Here is a 5,268-nt window from a genome sequence, read left to right on the forward strand (position 1 = left end):
TAATGCAGTTTTCTTAATGAAACGCCTGTCTCCACACAAACATTTCTGACAGGAAGTGCACTGCTCGCCATATTGATGAAGCAAATAAAATAGGTGCCTGGAGCCCACATTTGAAACAAATATTAGGTTCTCTCTAAGCACATAAGGAGCATTACGCATGTTTGAGACACCAATTTCAAGATTATTTTGACCTGAAGCAGCTGGTATTCAGTAAAATCAAACCTTGGGGTTGCAGGCTACGTACAAGGTATGTTTTCAGATTTGCTAACCTGAATGTAGAGCCTGGAGAGGGGGGTGGGAAACTGGTCCTGACCCTACATTTACTGAAAGCTCACCATCACTTCTGACCGCTCAGTCATCAAGGCTCTACCAGAAGATATTGATGTGTGCTGCTGAAAGATCACAGACATGAAAGGTTAACTCTATTTTTCTCTCTGTAGATGCTGCCAGATCTGGGGCTGGATTCTCCGGTCTCTCGCAATGTGTTTTTCAGCGGTACGCTGTTCACTGCCGCCACTTGTCAATGAGATTTCCTATTGAAGCCACCCCATGCCCAGTCCTATTAATACCCCCCTTTTTTCCAGTACATTTTCATCCCACCATTGCCTTTACGATCCATATCTAGCTCTTTCGTTGCCTAATTTCTCTACCTCCATTCTGAGGATAGGCTGTGTTCCCACAGCTACCTTGATTATAATTCCTCCCACCTCCTTTTCAGAATAGACTTTTTTCCATTTTCCCAATTTCTACATCTCATCTGATGCCACCTTCCATTCCAGAGCTTCCCACATGTCTTCCTTTTTCCTTGTGGTTGATGGGTCCTCAACTGTGTTGGTTCCATTTCTTGCACAGTGAGCTGCTCTCACTGCCCACGCTCCCTCACAGAATCATTTTTTTCCAATTAAGGGGCAATTTTGCGTGGCCAATCCACCTACCCTGCACATTTTTGGATTGTGGTGGTAAGACCCACGCAGACAAGGGGGAATGTGCAAACTCCACACAGACAGTGACCCAGGGCCGGGATCGAGCCCGGATCCTCAGCGGTGTGAGGCAGCAGTGCTAACCACTGCGCCGTCGTGCTGCCCTCCCTCGCAGAATCACAGCAGATTTCACCTTGTCCTCACCTTCCAACCCACCAGCTCTCACATTCAACCATTTCTCATTTGAAGCCGCCACTAAACACAGCTTCATCTCCAACCCCTTTCAGCATTCCAAAGGAATGCTTCCCTCTAAAACACTCTAGTCCACTTTTCAATCACCTCCAACACCTCTTCCCTTTCCCACTGCACATTCCCAGTCAAGCACAGGAGATGTGACTTTGACTTCCTTCATTCCCTCTTACTCGGTGAAACAGCAATTTACTTGTACTTTTTTCATTTTAGATTACTATATTCTGTGTTTTCAAAGCGGACTCCGCTACATTGGTGAGGTAGATTGGATGATCACTTCGCTGAATATCTCTATTCTGTCCTCAAGCATGACTTCACATTTCCAATCATTGTCATTTTAGTTCTTCATCTACTTCCAAAGTGACCTCTATGCTCGACCTCCCATACCTTTCCACTGAAACTCAACATAATCCTTTGATTATGTGCTTTACCCGTCTCAACATTGAATTGAACAATTTCAGATTGTGAACACTGCTCCCATTTTAGATAATAATTTTGCTGCTATTATTTTCATCTCATCCACTCCCATCTTGGGTTTCTATAACCTACTACTATTGCCTTTTGCCAAGCACAAACATTCCTTTTATCATTTGATCTTTACTGCCTCACTTTTTAATGTAACCGACCATTCTTTTTATCCTTTCCCTCTCCCTGCTTCCCCTATTCCTGTCTCTTGTACTTGCTCAAAACCTGTTTACGTCTCCAACTTCTGAGGGAAGCTCATCAGCCTGAAACATTAACGCTGATTCTCTGTCCACAGAGTATTACCAGCCTTTTCTGCTTCTGACGCAAGGTTTAGCTGGATTAAGTGAGGACTAAAATGGAGTTAAATTCAATGTTGAGGGTGAAAAACTAATTTTTTCTTCCTGCAGAGAAGTATTGGGATTTGTATAATCTGCTACAACATGTAGATTTGTGACTTCTTGCAGGTGTTTTCTGTTAAACCAATTGTTTTTTAAAATTACTTTATCAGAGTTACAATGCCAGAGCCCCGAGTGTGGACAGGGGCAAACCCCTAATCCAGCTCCTTGCCTGCTCCAAAAAACAATTCAAATTGAATCCAATTTATGGACCCCACAAGAGAAACATACCAGATCCAGGCATTACACCCGACCTCACGCTCATCTTAGCCAAAAGACCGAGAAGCGATAAATCAATTGTTTTCATTAATTTACTCCCATCGGTTTTCTTATTTCGGTGAGTAAGATCTCAGCAGCTGTTATTCTATATACCTGTTTGATTCTGGAAGCACGATAGCACAGTGGTTAGCACAGTTGCTTCACCGCTCCAGGGTCTCAGGTTCGATTCCAAGCTTGGGACACTGTCTGTGCGGAGTCTGCACGGTCTCCCCATGTCTGCGTGGATTTCCTCCGCGTGCTCCGGTTTCCTCCCACAGTCCAAAGATGTGTAGGTTAGGTGGTTTGGCTATGCTATATTGCCCTTGGTGTTCAAAAAGGTTAGGTTGGGTTGCGGGGATGGGGTGGAGGCATGGGTTTCAGTAGGGTTCTCTTTCCAAGTGCCGGTGCAGACTCGATGGGCCGAAAGGCCTCCTTCTGCACTTTAAATTCTATAATTCTAATGAATAAAATATTTTTCACGAATGCTTAAATCTTTCATCATTAGATGCCCTTGTAAGAACACAATTCTAAAGAATATGTGAAATATTAGCGCACCTGTCAAAACTACTGACAAGAGGTCTAACAGGGATTGACATTTTTCTCAATTGATATGGGTATTATGATTTTATAGGAAACCCATTGGGATATTTTTCAGCATAAAAGGGAAGGCTGGCAACATCAAAGTCGTTGAGTCTGGAAAGGGATTCTTTGATGCATTGCAGTGGCTTTGTTTGCCTGAGATCTACTTGTGGTCTCAGGACAGATGGTTTGAGTGTCCGTGAAGGTCAAGTCTGCAAACAGCTCCTCAGGTTCCCAGTGAATCATTAAATATTTTGTTCCATGTCAAATATATATTTTTTTCATATCCATTTTTTTGAAGCATTGAACAGATATTGTAAATGGAGCTCTGGTTTATGACACAATTCTTATCTGTAACTGCTAACTTTATGTTTTGGAGAAATCAGCTTTAAGCAAAATCAAAATTTAAAAGCTTTGAGCTGAGATTTGTGTTTTTTCCCATTTTTAAATATCTTTGATGGCACAATAAGGTCAAGTAGATGGCTACTGGCTTGCAAATTTGTGCAGTTTCCTGGAAGCAAAAAGAGATTTGGCAACAATGGGAAAGTCACAAATTTCCTGCATTGTAATAATGTGAAAATGTATAGATGACAGCATTTAATTTGCTGGATGAAAGCACAGCCCCAATGTTGGGGTGCAATCCTGGAAGGCAGCAGTATATCCCTGTCCATTCTATTGGTCTGCACGGCTTTGGATGGTGCCAACCACAGAAGCAAGAGACTTGGTTTAGAGAGAGCCTGCCAAACAGAATTACAATGCCATTGGCTGGACACAGGCATCAAATGGTAAGATTGTGAATACTCACAAACACAGTCAGGATTTCCTTTGGAGAATTAATGCTATTCTACTGTAGCTGCATTCACTGTGGTTTTCTCAATGTAACTTCCATATATTTAACAAACCAAGGAGATTGCAGCTGAAGACAACAATACCCTTGTAGATGTTGTGCATCATAGCAACCTTGCCAGTTCATGATTTGGGCCATGAAATTCAATAAGGTCTGAAAATGGGCAGAAAATCGCAATGTATGATTAACCCGCTCCTGTTGCTTCTGATACAGGCAAGCATGCAAATTTCATGCTGCCTGCTAATTTGAATGATTTTGCTCACAGTCAGCACGAAGCTAAGCACATGTCTGAACAGGGAGCACAAAATCATTAGAGGCTAGCGCCACTTAAGCCAGCCTGCATCGCAAAGCTTAAATGTTAGGTGCATTCTGATTGGAGGCGGTGGTGGAACTTTGCAGAAGATTATGAGAGCAAGAGCGATACTGAATTAGGGCATAACAGGGCAGAGAACAGGCTCCAACATTTTATGATGACCTGCTGGAGACATTGGTGGATGAAGTGCAGAGGAAGAGGGAGACGTTGCCCACCTCCCCGGGGGGCCAGGAGGTCTTCCAGGCAAACTCTTTGAAGGCACTGGAACCAGCTATCTGTGGCAGTCAGTCAACGCCAGAAGTCTAGCCTTGAGGAACCACATTAAGTTTAATGACATTACGGAAGTGGTAAAGATGAGTGAATACATCTTCAAATTCCATATTCCCCCAACTGTTCCACTAGATTCACGCACTGCTCAATGGAACATACCCCCATCACTCACTGAAAAACAATCTTGATCAATTACAACTCATACCTAATATTCATCTCACCCTAATTGTTGTAAGCCTCACACTCATATTTTACAACTTGAATTAACTGCCAATTGTTCAACCATGACAGCCACATTATCTATAAATTGCACCACACTCACTAAGACACTCTCTTGTGTCATGAAATCCATTGATCTCAATGGTTATCATAGAATTTACAGTGCAGAAGGAGGCTATTCGGCCCATCGAGTCTGCACAGGCTCTTGGAAAGAGCACCTTACCCAAGGTAAACACCCCCACCCTATCCCCATAACCCAGTAACCCCACCCAATTTTGGACACTAAGGGCAATTTATCATGGCCAATCCACCTAACCTGCACATCTTTGGACTATGGGAGGAAACCGGAGCACCCGGAGGAAACCCACGCACACACGGGGAGGATGTGCAGACTCTGCACAGAACCTGGGAAACGCCGGAATCGAACCTGGGACCCTGGAGCTGTGAAGCAATTGTGCTATCCACAATGCTACCGTGCTGTGTGTCCCTGGGTGTTAAATTAGCATTCTGTGAAAGATGGTGACATTTAAGGTAGAGGATGTTTGAATACTTGTTGCATTACTTCCTGCCTAGTAGCAAGGTTGTGACCCTCTTTGAGTGTTTTGATCACTAGATCTTTCAAGTGTCAGTGAATGGCTCTTCTTGAGGCAGTCAGTTTTAGGCAGTCTGCCAGCCAGAAGCTTTACAGACACAGGGACAGAAACAGGTCCCATTAAGTAAATTAAAAGGAATGAAAGAAATAGGCTCGGAATT

This window comes from Scyliorhinus torazame, chromosome 18, assembly GCF_047496885.1.
Source record: "Scyliorhinus torazame isolate Kashiwa2021f chromosome 18, sScyTor2.1, whole genome shotgun sequence".
In the NCBI taxonomy this organism is placed as follows: domain Eukaryota; kingdom Metazoa; phylum Chordata; class Chondrichthyes; order Carcharhiniformes; family Scyliorhinidae; genus Scyliorhinus; species Scyliorhinus torazame.